This window comes from Hyla sarda, chromosome 4 (genome assembly GCF_029499605.1).
Source record: "Hyla sarda isolate aHylSar1 chromosome 4, aHylSar1.hap1, whole genome shotgun sequence".
Taxonomy (NCBI): Eukaryota; Metazoa; Chordata; class Amphibia; order Anura; family Hylidae; genus Hyla; species Hyla sarda.
In genome coordinates, this window is record NC_079192.1 from 367,793,177 (window position 1) to 367,806,986 (window position 13,810).

The 13,810-nt window shown below is 50.4% G+C and overlaps 1 pseudogene; it reads left to right on the forward strand.

Annotated features, from left to right (window-relative positions):
* The first annotated feature begins 1,161 nt into the window (after nucleotides 1-1,161).
* LOC130267975 (U2 spliceosomal RNA) lies at nucleotides 1,162-1,321 on the forward strand (annotated as a pseudogene).
* Nucleotides 1,322-13,810: the final 12,489 nt, after the last annotated feature.

The window sequence follows — 13,810 nt, forward strand, 5'->3', positions numbered from 1 at the left end:
AAATAGATTAATCAGATAATCAACTCATGACTTTTATTCCATTTGAGCTACCTGTTTTGGATTTGAACTTTTTTTTTTTTTTTCACAGATGGGAAAAAATTCTGTGTTAGTGCAAAATCCATGTTAAGGTTTCAGCCATAACTCAAAGAAAAAAACTCTAAGGAATCCTTTGATGACAGTGCAATGCTAGATTGATTTTGCTACAATACAGGAATGCTCTACTGTCTCCAGTTTCAGCCCAGCTCCTGGGAAACATATATGGCTGCAGTCCAAGTAACAACATCTGACACATGCTTAAAAGTGTTATGCCCTCTTGCACGACCAGAAAAGATGACTGGATTGGCACATTTACTTCTGCCTTGAAGCTTTTTCTGCTTATTTTCGTCATACTGCACCATGAAAATGATGTTAAGAATTAGGCATGGAGTGGAACGCAACCTCCAAATTCATCCACATTGTCAATGGAGGGAAGTAGTAGGATGATGTCATAGTAACCACCATTGGTCATGGCAGCGGTAGTTTATAGCTGCTAGTATAAAAGAATAAATAAATATCTAAAAGAAATTCTAAAAGAATAAATAAATCAAGGTTGTCTTTTCAATAAATAGTCAGATGGGCGGGAACCTTATAGAAAAATGGGGTGTTGAATGCTAGGCTCAGGAGATATGATTAACTGAGTAAAATTCTATATCTCCAGAACAATGTGGCATAAAAAGAAAGAAAAACAGTCAATGAGTAAGCTGGAGATATTTTGATGAAACTTGGTATAGATGTTAATTATATGTCAACTAAAACTATAGTTGATTAAATAAACTCTAACCCACTCCCCTTTACAAGGGTGGGGGGTTTTGTCTAAAGTTCTATGCAAATCTGTGGATTGTGCCACAATACTCCAGGGCTGCAGAGATTGCCAATGACTTTTAAACATCCTTTCCGACTGTTTAATAGTTAGTGTGGGGGATTGGGTGTAGTATTAGGATAGGATATAAGGTTGGCATAGGAGGATGGGATATGAGGTCAGGATTAGAGAATGGGATATAAGAATAGGATATGAGGACAAGAGCATCATTGTTGCTTTTTTCCTCTCTCACTAGGTTTAGGGAGGAAGACCAGACAGCGCTATTTATATAACATTTAACACGTGTTTGTATATATGTATGTATGTTAACTCGGCCTTTTGGCTAAGATCAAGTGTAGTATCTGTTCTTATCAGTTTTCATGCTGGTGGGGATGGGTGCTGCATGGAGGATGCAGGTGTACCAGGGCTTTCCGGGGCTGGTTCTGAGGAATCAGCTCGACGGCTGCCCCGATGTGACCTGTTCCCTCCAGGTCTCGCCATGAGGCTGAGAGGGTCTAGAGCCGAGGTACTTTTGTGCCTCGGGGAGTGGTGACCCCGAGGTGCCGAAACTCACTGGGAGGATGGGCTCACTGAGTTGAAGCACGGGCACCATAATCTCTTCACCTTGTGGCACTCACCTCTTGATTCCCGGCCTTCTGGCTAGGATCAGAGACATTTTTATAGATCCGGCCGGATGTCCGGGCAGTATATCTGCACACATTAACTTATTTATTTCTTTTTGTCTCACTGTGTCACTTTTTGTGTGTTGTGTGTTCACAGGATTTGTCAGGATGCGGTAGCCCTTCTGGGTGTCCCTCCTGGCGGTCTAGGGGAGGTGTGTGTGGCCATTAGGTTCCGCACCTCCCTGCAACACCCCGGGTACTCCTGCTTTGGCAGGGTACCTACCGTTATCGGCTCTGCGGGCAGATACCTTGGCTAACGCCAAGGGGGATGCCAGGAGCATTTGTGGTCCCCTAGTAGCTTCGGCGAAAAGGGACATCGAACCTGGAACCTCGCAGGTACCTTTTGGTCCGGAGGCGAAGGGTAAGGTTTGTTGGGGGGCCTCTCTCCTATCGGAGAAGGGCTTGCGATAGACCGCATCCTTTGTGCACGTTTTTTTTCGTGTAACACGTTTGCACTTTTTCTTGCACTTTGGGTGAATCGAGAGCACGTTCCTCGGCTTTAAAAAAAAAAATATGTGGCTTATATGCCAACTCAACAATAGCACAGTTAAATTAACCCTAACATATTCCCTTATGCAAGTGGGTTGCTTTGCTAGCATGAAAGAAATCACCCAGTTTTCTTTTTATTATTTTCTGTTATTCTCTACATACAATTTTAAAATTGACAGTTGGACAAAATAAAGTTCTTTAACATTTAGTTTCAATGGAATCAATAAAACTGTAGTTCTTTTATTTTATTGGGACATACAGTCCATTTTTACTATGTTCTTGCATTTCTTCCAAGAAAAGTAAAACTACATTTTTGATTACCTTCACTTCAATAAGTAATCACTAACTATACTATAAATGGTAAATTCAGTTAAAGGGACATGTTCAGAATGTTGGCTTCGGGCATCTGTGGTCATGACATCACTCCACACGTCCTCCATTCATGTCTATGGGAGGGGGCATGACATCCGCCTGAAGCTGGCATTCTTAACATAAATGTTTACAACGTCAGGGTGTCGGCCCGGAGATTGCGGGAGGTCTCTTTGGATAGAGAATAAGATGTCTAGAACAGAGTTGACACTGGAATGCTTAAGATTTTTAAATAGAAGTAATTTCTATTACCAGTTTCTGGCACCTGATTTGAAAACATTTGTTTTCCACTTGTTTTCCAATGTTTTCCTTTAAACTCCTTCACTGTATTCACAGCTACCACTTCCACAGGAAGGCTATTCCATGCATCCACAACTCTCTCTGTAAAGTAATATTTCCTGATATTATTGCATAAACCTTTGCCCCTCTAATAAAAAAATCTATGTCCTCTTGTTGTAATTTTTCTTCCTTTAAAGGGGTACTCCGGAGCTTAGACATCTTATCCCCTATCCAAAGGATAGGGGATAAGATGCCTGATCGCTGGGGTCCCGCCGCTGGGAACCCCCGTGATCTTGCACGCAGCACACCAGTTAAAATCATTCCCCGGCGCATGAGGGGCGGAGCTTGACGTCACACGGGGGCGGAGGCGTGACGTCACACATCGCTTGCCCTGTGGTCGCCGCTTGCCCCGTGGTCACGAATATGCTCCGGGGACTGATTTTAACTGGGGTGCTGCATGCAAGATCACGGGGGTCCACAGCGGCGGGACCCCCGCGATCAGGCATCTTATCCCCTATCCTTTGGAGCCTTCCCAGATGCCATTTAAAGGAAATGGACACCACAGATGGGATCCCCCAACTTTCCATACATTATTTAAACAGACATATTTGCATAGTTTGTAAGGTTGAAAAAAGACAAGAGTCCATCAAGTTTAACCTAACATACTACTGTGTTAATCCAGAGGAAGGCAAAACAAAAGGTTGATGTCAATTGCCTTATGACAGTGGAAAAAATCCATCCTGACTCAACTATGGCAATCAGAATAAGCGTTAAAGCCCCCCGGGCTGTATTTGTGGGAGGAGCGTGGGCCTATATAATCGGGGCGTGTGTTGCCTTCGTAGTGTCCTCTGTTAGCAAAAGCACTACTACTAGCTCATATGCCCGGAGGAGAGGAGGTTTTCGTGTTCGGTGTTTGTACACAGCATTCCAGTAGGTCGGGATAGATAAGTGCCGCTACCCCGTTAATATGGGGTAACGGAGTGGTTATTTTCAGCCTGCCATGGCTTTTTACTGCCCGTCATGGTGTAACTGTGTTTTCGTTTGTAAAAAATGCGGGCATTCGGCGATACCATTACTAGCCTGCGCAGGGCCTCAATATTGTTAACATTGCTTATCATATCTTATTTTATTGCTGGTCATTGTCTCTTCCTCCAGGTACTGTGGGGTCTGCCCTTTCTCTACTACGCAGTGGTCTATGTGGCAGCGAGATCGCGGCATGCTGCAAGGTGTGCACAGGGGTCAGTGGGCTGAGACTCCGTGCCTCCGTCATACACCGACAAGGGACAGGTCGGCCTGTGCTTGCTGCGTACCATCGGCAGGTGACTTGCCCATTATACCTGACTTATAAGATGGAAGTTACTTGCACCATATTGTTACTGACACGCCTTCAGAACAATATTTTCGTACATTTTGACACGTTTATTGCTTTTGCATAGTCATAAAAAAAAGAGACATATTTTACTTGACACTCGGTCCAGGCAAACGTTACATGTTTCACTCATACGTTCCTAGCATGGCACTCCTAACTTCAGTTATAGCCTATTTCAATCTCATTTCTCACAAGATTAGTTTCTTCATGCAACAATAATTCATACATGAGATTACAAAATGTTATATCTTAGTTAATTTTTTTTCAGGGCATAGCTCTTGTTGACGTTGCTTTTGAGCTTATTAAAGTCAGTAACAGGTGTGTTAAAAAAAAAGAGAGCTTTTATGTGGTTTGAGATCAGCAATTCTTGATACTTTTTGTTTGTCTTCCGGCACCCATCACTGGACCGGACAGGTAGTTGGTCAGCATGTCTCATGCTTCAGATATTTATGAGACCTTGTCAATTCCGGAGACTCTGTCAAGGGCTTTGGACAGAGGCAGTGTCTCGTCATATTGCATGTGGACAATTCCTAAAATCATGAGGGAGTTCCTTTTGCGACAACAGCTAGGAAGGATGAGCTATAGAAGTTACTGATGGAACAACCTCTTGCAGTGGGATTACGGAACCCATGGGGGGTAGAGAGTACACAGCTTGGTCACCTCCATCAAATGATGAGCTCCATGCTGTCTTCCATGGTGGGATTTCAGAGCAGACTTGGATCTCTGGAAAGGGATAGGTCTTCCCCTCATACAGTGCTTTAGGCACCTGCTGTGATTTCTGTACCAACAGTGCAGGAGGTTTTGAGTCCACCCTTTGTGCCTGCAGCATCCACTTCAAGTGCTCCAATCAAAGAATTTGAACGGTGCACCTGCATTTTTTGTGCCTTCTAATATACGAAAGGATATCATAGAAGGCAAAGATGTTAATTTGGCAGCATTGTTGATAGCATCTCATGACATTACTGATGTGAAAGCAAAGATGCCAGACTAGAAAGCTGAGTATCTCTGAATTTGTGGTGAAGTTCAGCATGTACCGTGACGTGGTATGCTCTGTCAAACCAGAGAGACATCAACAGTTGGATACATATCTGTTAAACGTAGCAGATCTAAGCATGAAGTATGGTGGCTCAACTTTTTACAACTGTCACAAGTCATTCTCATTCAAAGCAGCTGCAGCTTTGATTCAGCACAATAAGGAACCGAATTGGGCGAAAATTGACAGTGAACTTTTCTGCAGGCATTTTGCTGGGTTTAAAGCACCAGCGTGTTGGTATTGCCAGTCAAGTTCTCATCCCACGTCATGGTGTCAATTGGCAAAGGAAAAAATGGCTAGATCCAGAGCTCCAGCTGTGCTAGGCCCTTCAGGTAAGAGAGCACCCAACACAGTAGATAGGCTGGGCAGGTCGGTCAGATTGCTAGGACGGAATCAGATTTGCTATAACTTTAACCTATCTTCCTGAAGTTATAGTCAGTGCAGGATGTTGCACATCTGTTTTAATTGTTTCAGAGCACTTCTGTGGTCAGCCTGTACGCAAAATAATGTACAGTCCTGACTAGGCGTAGTGGAGGTCAACGTCCTAGGGTGCTTGTTGAGCACCCATCCAGACCCTATGTGGGGATGGCTTCACTAATGGCTTTTATACAGGCTTAGTAGCATCCCCAAAGAGTACGTACGAATGCAGGAACCTCCTATCTGCGAGCAATGATCCAAACACAGTATCAATTGTTACGCCGAGCGCTCCGGGTCCCCGCTCCTCCCCGGAGCGCTCGCTTCACTCCCTCCGCTGCAGCGCTCCGGTCACGTCCTCTGACCCGGGGCGCTGCGATCCCGCTGCCAGCCGGGATGCGATTCGCGATGCGGGTAGCGCCCGCTCGCGATGCGCACCCCGGCTCCCCTACCTGACTCGCTCCCCGTCTGTTCTGTCCCGGCGCGCGCGGCCCCGCTCCCTAGGGCGCGCGCGCGCCGGGTCTCTGCGATTTAAAGGGCCACTGCGCCGCTGATTGGCGCAGTGGTTCCAATTAGGGTTTTCACCTGTGCACTTCCCTATATTACCTCACTTCCCTTGCACTCCCTTGCCGGATCTTGTTGCCTTAGTGCCAGTGAAAGCGTTCCTTGTGTGTTCCTTGCCTGTGTTTCCAGACCTTCTGCCGTTGCCCCTGACTACGATCCTTGCTGCCTGCCCCGACCTTCTGCTACGTCCGACCTTGCTTCTGCCTACTCCCTTGTACCGCGCCTATCTTCAGCAGCCAGAGAGGTGAGCCGTTGCTAGTGGATACGACCTGGTCACTACCGCCGCAGCAAGACCATCCCGCTTTGCGGCGGGCTCTGGTGAAAACCAGTAGTGGCTTAGAACCGGTCCACTAGCACGGTCCACGCCAATCCCTCTCTGGCACAGAGGGTCCACTACCTGCCAGCCGGCATCGTGACAGTAGATCCGGCCATGGATCCCGCTGAAGTTCCTCTGCCAGTTGTCGCTGACCTCACCACGGTGGTCGCCTAGCAGTCACAACAGATAGCGCAACAAGGCCAACAGCTGTCTCAACTGACCGTTATGCTACAACAGTTGCTACCACAGCTTCAGCAGTCATCTCCTCCGCCAGCTCCTGCACCTCCTCCGCAGCGAGTGGCCGCTCCTGGGATACGCTTATCCTTGCCGGATAAATTTGATGGGGACTCTAAGTTTTGCCGTGGCTTTCTTTCCCAATGTTCCCTGCATCTGGAGATGATGTCGGACCTGTTTCCCACTGAAAGGTCTAAGGTGGCTTTCGTAGTCAGTCTTCTGTCCGGAAAAGCCCTGTCATGGGCCACACCGCTCTGGGACCGCAATGACCCCGTCACTGCCTCTGTACACTCCTTCTTCTCGGAAATCCGAAGTGTCTTTGAGGAACCTGCCCGAGCCTCTTCTGCTGAGACTGCCCTGTTGAACCTGGTCCAGGGTAATTCTTCCGTTGGCGAGTATGCCGTACAATTCCGTACACTTGCTTCAGAATTGTCCTGGAATAATGAGGCCCTCTGCGCGACCTTCAAAAAAGGCCTATCCAGCAACATTAAAGATGTTCTGGCCGCACGAGAAATTCCTGCTAATCTACATGAACTTATTCACCTAGCCACTCGCATTGACATGCGTTTTTCTGAAAGGCGTCAGGAACTCCGCCAAGATATGGACTCTGTTCGCACGAGGCGTTTCGTCTCCTCGGCTCCTCTCTCCTCTGGTCCCCTGCAATCTGTTCCTGTGCCTCCCGCCGTGGAGGCTATGCAGGTCGACCGGTCTCGCCTGACACCTCAAGAGAGGACACGACGCCGTATGGAGAACCTCTGCCTGTACTGTGCTAGTACCGAACACTTCCTGAGGGATTGTCCTATCCGTCCTCCCCGCCTGGAAAGACGTACGCTGACTCCGCACAAAGGTGAGACAGTCCTTGATGTCTACTCTGCTTCTCCACGTCTTACTGTGCCTGTGCGGATGTCTGCCTTTGCCTTCTCCTTCTCTACAGTGGCCTTCTTGGACTCTGGATCTGCAGGAAATTTTATTTTGGCCTCTCTCGTCAACAGGTTCAACATCCCGGTGACCAGTCTCGCCAGACCCCTCTACATCAATTGTGTAAATAATGAAAGATTGGACTGTACCATACGTTTCCGCACGGAGCCCCTTCTTATGAGCATCGGATCTCATCATGAGAGGATTGAACTTTTGGTCCTCCCCAATTGCACCTCGGAGATTCTCCTTGGACTTCCCTGGCTTCAACTTCATTCTCCAACCCTGGATTGGTCCACTGGGGAGATCAAGAGTTGGGGGTCCTCTTGTTCCAAGAACTGTCTAAAACCGGTTCCCAGTAACCCTTGCCGTAACTCTGTGGTTCCTCCAGTAACCGGTCTCCCTAAGGCCTATATGGACTTCGCGGATGTTTTCTGCAAAAAACAAGCTGAGACTCTACCTCCTCACAGGCCTTATGATTGCCCTATCGACCTCCTCCCGGGTACTACTCCACCCCGGGGCAGAATTTATCCTCTCTCTGCCCCAGAGACTCTTGCCATGTCCGAATACGTCCAGGAGAATCTAAAAAAGGGCTTTATCCGTAAATCCTCCTCTCCTGCCGGAGCCGGATTTTTCTTTGTGTCCAAAAAAGATGGCTCCCTACGTCCTTGCATTGACTACCGCGGTCTTAATAAAATCACGGTTAAGAACCGCTACCCCTTACCCCTCATCTCTGAACTCTTTGATCGCCTCCAAGGTGCCCACATCTTCACTAAATTGGACTTAAGAGGCGCCTATAACCTCATCCGCATCAGAGAGGGGGACGAGTGGAAAATGGCATTTAACACCAGAGATGGACACTTTGAGTATCTGGTCATGCCCTTTGGACTGTGCAATGCCCCTGCCGTCTTCCAAGACTTTGTCAATGAAATTTTTCGTGATCTGTTATACTCCTGTGTTGTTGTATATCTGGACGATATCCTAATTTTTTCTGCCAATCTAGAAGAACACCGCCAGCATGTCCGTATGGTTCTTCAGAGACTTCGTGACAACCAACTCTATGCCAAAATTGAGAAATGTCTGTTTGAATGCCAATCTCTTCCTTTTCTAGGATATTTGGTCTCTGGCCAGGGACTACAGATGGATCCAGACAAACTCTCTGCCGTCTTAGATTGGCCACGCCCCTCCGGACTCCGTGCTATCCAACGCTTTTTGGGGTTCGCCAATTATTACAGGCAATTTATTCCACATTTTTCTACCATTGTGGCTCCTATCGTGGCTTTAACCAAAAAAAATGCTGATCCCAAGTCCTGGCCTCCTCAAGCAGAAGACTCCTTTAAACGACTCAAGTCTGCCTTTTCTTCGGCTCCCGTGCTCTCCAGACCTGACCCTTCCAAACCCTTCCTATTGGAGGTTGATGCCTCCTCAGTGGGAGCTGGAGCTGTTCTTCTACAAAAAAATTCTTCCGGGCATGCTGTCACTTGTGGTTTTTTCTCTAGGACCTTCTCTCCAGCGGAGAGGAACTACTCCATCGGGGATCGAGAGCTTCTAGCCATTAAATTAGCACTTGAGGAATGGAGGCATCTGCTGGAGGGATCAAGATTTCCTGTTATTATCTACACCGACCACAAGAACCTCTCCTACCTCCAGTCTGCCCAACGGCTGAATCCTCGCCAGGCCCGGTGGTCTCTGTTCTTTGCCCGATTTAATTTTGAGATTCACTTTCGTCCTGCCGATAAGAACATTAGGGCCGATGCTCTCTCTCGTTCCTCGGATGCCTCAGAAGTTGATCTCCCTCCGCAACACATCATTCCACCTGACTGCCTGATCTCCACTTCTCCTGCCTCCATCAGGCAGACTCCTCCAGGAAAGACCTTTGTTTCTCCACGCCAACGCCTCGGAATCCTCAAATGGGGTCACTCCTCCCATCTCGCAGGTCATGCGGGCATCAAGAAATCTGTGCAACTCATCTCCCGCTTCTATTGGTGGCCGACTCTGGAGACGGATGTTGGGGACTTTGTGCGAGCCTGCACTATCTGTGCCCGGGATAAGACTCCTCGCCAGAAGCCCGCTGGTTTTCTTCATCCTCTGCCTGTCCCCGAACAGCCTTGGTCTCTGATTGGTATGGATTTTATTACTGATTTACCCCCTTCCCGTGGCAACACCGTTATTTGGGTGGTCGTTGATCGATTCTCCAAAATGGCACATTTCATCCCTCTTCCTGGTCTTCCTTCTGCGCCTCAGTTGGCTAAACAATTTTTTGTACACATTTTTCGTCTTCACGGGTTGCCTACGCAGATTGTCTCGGATAGAGGGGTCCAATTCGTGTCTAAATTCTGGAGGGCTCTCTGTAAACAACTCAAGATTAAATTAAATTTTTCCTCTGCATATCATCCCCAGTCCAATGGACAAGTAGAAAGAATTAACCAGATCCTGGGTGATTATTTGCGACATTTTGTTTCCTCCCGCCAGGATGACTGGGCAGATCTCCTTCCATGGGCCGAATTCTCGTATAACTTCAGGGTCTCTGAATCTTCCTCCAAATCCCCATTTTTCGTGGTGTACGGCCGTCACCCTCTTCCCCCCCTCCCTACCCCCTTGCCCTCTGGTCTGCCCGCTGTGGATGAAATTTCTCGTGACCTTTCCATTATATGGAGAGAGACCCAAAATTCTCTCTTACAGGCTTCTTCACGCATGAAGAGGTTCGCGGATAAGAAAAGAAGAGCTCCCCCCGTTTTTTCCCCTGGAGACAAGGTATGGCTCTCCGCTAAATATGTCCGCTTCCGTGTCCCTAGCTACAAGTTGGGACCACGCTATCTTGGTCCTTTCAAAATTTTGTGTCAAATTAATCCTGTCTCTTATAAACTTCTTCTTCCTCCTTCTCTTCGTATCCCTAATGCCTTTCACGTCTCTCTTCTCAAACCACTCATCCTCAACCGTTTTTCTCCCAAGTCTGTTCCTCCCACTCCTGTTTCCGGCTCCTCGGACGTCTTCTCGGTCAAGGAAATTTTGGCTGCCAAAAAGGTCAGAGGGAAAAATTTTTTTTTAGTAGACTGGGAGGGTTGTGGTCCTGAAGAGAGATCCTGGGAACCTGAGGACAACATCCTTGACAAAAGTCTGCTCCTCAGGTTCTCAGGCTCCAAGAAGAGGGGGAGACCCAAGGGGGGGGGTACTGTTACGCCGAGCGCTCCTGGTCCCCGCTCCTCCCCGGAGCGCTCGCTTCACTCCCTCCGCTGCAGCGCTCCGGTCACGTCCTCTGACCCGGGGCGCTGCGATCCCGCTGCCAGCCGGGATGCGATTCGCGATGCGGGTAGCGCCCGCTCGCGATGCGCACCCCGGCTCCCCTACCTGACTCGCTCCCCGTCTGTTCTGTCCCGGCGCGCGCGGCCCCGCTCCCTAGGGCGCGCGCGCGCCGGGTCTCTGCGATTTAAAGGGCCACTGCGCCGCTGATTGGCGCAGTGGTTCCAATTAGGGTTTTCACCTGTGCACTTCCCTATATTACCTCACTTCCCTTGCACTCCCTTGCCGGATCTTGTTGCCTTAGTGCCAGTGAAAGCGTTCCTTGTGTGTTCCTTGCCTGTGTTTCCAGACCTTCTGCCGTTGCCCCTGACTACGATCCTTGCTGCCTGCCCCGACCTTCTGCTACGTCCGACCTTGCTTCTGCCTACTCCCTTGTACCGCGCCTATCTTCAGCAGCCAGAGAGGTGAGCCGTTGCTAGTGGATACGACCTGGTCACTACCGCCGCAGCAAGACCATCCCGCTTTGCGGCGGGCTCTGGTGAAAACCAGTAGTGGCTTAGAACCGGTCCACTAGCACGGTCCACGCCAATCCCTCTCTGGCACAGAGGGTCCACTACCTGCCAGCCGGCATCGTGACATCAATGTTGTTGAAGAATGAAGTTGAATGGGTTTATGATCAGACCATTTCTTACATCACCAACATTAATTTACAATTTGTCAGCGTCTAATTCCTCTATCATTCACTGATCCTGTCAGAAGAATTCAGCATGAAGTATGCTTCAATTGATGAGGCAATTCAGATCATATCAGAACTGGGTCAAAGTGCCTGGTTGTCAAAAGCAGACTGTTACGCCGAGCGCTCCGGGTCCCCGCTCCTCCCCGGAGCGCTCACGGCGTCTCTCTCCCTGCAGCGCCCCGGTCAGTCCCGCTGACCGGGAGCGCTGCACTGACATGGCCGTCGGGGATGCGATTCGCACAGCGGGACGCGCCCGCTCGCGAATCGCATCCCAAGTCACTTACCCGTCCCGGTCCCCTGCTGTCATGTGCTGGCGCGCGCGGCTCCGCTCTCTAGGGCACGCGCGCGCCAGCTCTCTGAGACTTTAAGGGCCAGTGCACCAATGATTGGTGCCTGGCCCAATTAGCTTAATTAGCTTGCACCTGTGCACTCCCTACTTATACCTCACTTCCCCTGCACTCCCTCACCGGATCTTGTTGCCCTTGTGCCAGAGAAAGCCTTTCCTTGTGTGTTCCTAGCCTGTGTTCCAGACCTCCTGCCGTTGCCCCTGACTACGATCCTTGCTGCCTGCCCTGACCTTCTGCTACGTCCGACCTTGCTCTTGCCTTATCCCTTGTACCATGCCTATCTCAGCAGTCAGAGAGGTTGAGCCGTTGCCGGTGGATACGACCTGGTTGCTACCGCCGATGCAAGACCATCCCGCTTTGCGGCGGGCTCTGGTGAAAACCAGTAGCAACTTAGAACCGGTCCACCGACACGGTCCACGCCAATCCCTCTCTGACACAGAGGATCCACCTCCTGCCTGTCGATCCGTGACAGTAGATCCGGCCATGGATTCCGCTGAGGTGCCGCTGTCAAGTCTTGCCGACATTTCCACGGTGATTGCCCAGCAATCCCTAATGATCACCCAACGAAATCACCAGCTGGCATACTTGACCACCGTGACACAGCAACTTCAGTCACAGATACAGCAGCTGCTGCCGCAGATACAGCAACTTCAGTCTCAGACACAGCAGCTGCAACAGCAACAACCATCTCCTCCGCCGGCTCCTGCAACTCCTCCGCAGCGACCGGCCGCTCCTAACCCCTGCTTGTCCCTGCCGGACAAATTTGATGGGGACTCTAGACTCTGCCGTGGTCTCCTGCCTGGCAAGGCCCTGCCATGTGCCACACCGCTCGGAGCACCTCTCTCACAGTATCCTTTGCAATCCACCCCTGTGCCTCCCGCCGAGGAGGCTATGCAAGTGGATCGGTCTCGCCTGACCCCTGAAGAGAGGACTCGCCGCAGAAAGAAAGAAGATTTACTTCTATACTGCACTGTGCGTTGTCACGATGCCGGCTGGCAGGAGGTGGATCCTCTGTGCCAGAGAGGGATGGCGAGGACCGTGCTAGTGGACCGGTTCTAAGACACTACTGGTTTTCACCAGGGCCCGCCGCAAAGCGGGATGGTCTTGCTGCGGCGGTAGTGACCAGGTCGTATCCACTAGCAACGGCTCACCTCTCTGGCTGCTGAAGATAGGCGAGGTACAAGGGAGTAGGCAGAAGCAAAGTCGGACGTAGCAGAAGGTCGGGGGCAGGCGGCAAGGTTCGTAGTCAGGGGAGATAGCAGTAGTTCTGGTACACAGGGTATAAACACACAAAACGCTTTCACTAGGCACAAGGGCAACAAGATCCGGCAAGGAAGTGCAAGGGAGGAGGTTAGATATAGTCAGGGACCAGGTGGGAGCCAATTAAGCTAATTGGGCCAGGCACCAATCATTGGTGCACTGGCCCTTTAAGTCTCAGGGAGCTGGCGCGCGCGCGCCCTAGAGAGCGGAGCCGCGCGCGCCAGCACATGACAGCAGGGGACGGGAACGGGTAAGTGACCTGGGATGCGATTCGCGAGCGGGCGCGTCCCGCTGTGCGAATCGCATCCCCAACGGCCATGACAGAGCAGCGCTCCCGGTCAGCGGGACTGACCGGGGAGCTGCAGGGAAAAAGACGCCGTGAGCGCTCCGGGGAGGAGCGGGGACCCGGAGCGCTAGGCGTAACAGTACCCCCCCCCTTAGGTCTCCCCTTCTCTTTATTGGGTAACTGCCTCCCCTGGGATGAGGACACCGGGAAAGGATGGAGGGATTCCTCAACGGCAGGCAGAACCGCAGGAGTGGGAATGGGGAGAGAGGGCAGAGGGCGAGACCTGGCACGGGGCAGTGTGACACCAGGACGAGGGCCATGAGGGGACACAGAAGCTTGCCTGATGGAACTGGGAGGGGGGGGAGGGGCATTTCCTGTGGCAGGCAGAGTCCTTAATGACCTTAGGGGGACCGGATACTGAGGGAACCACAGAGTCAC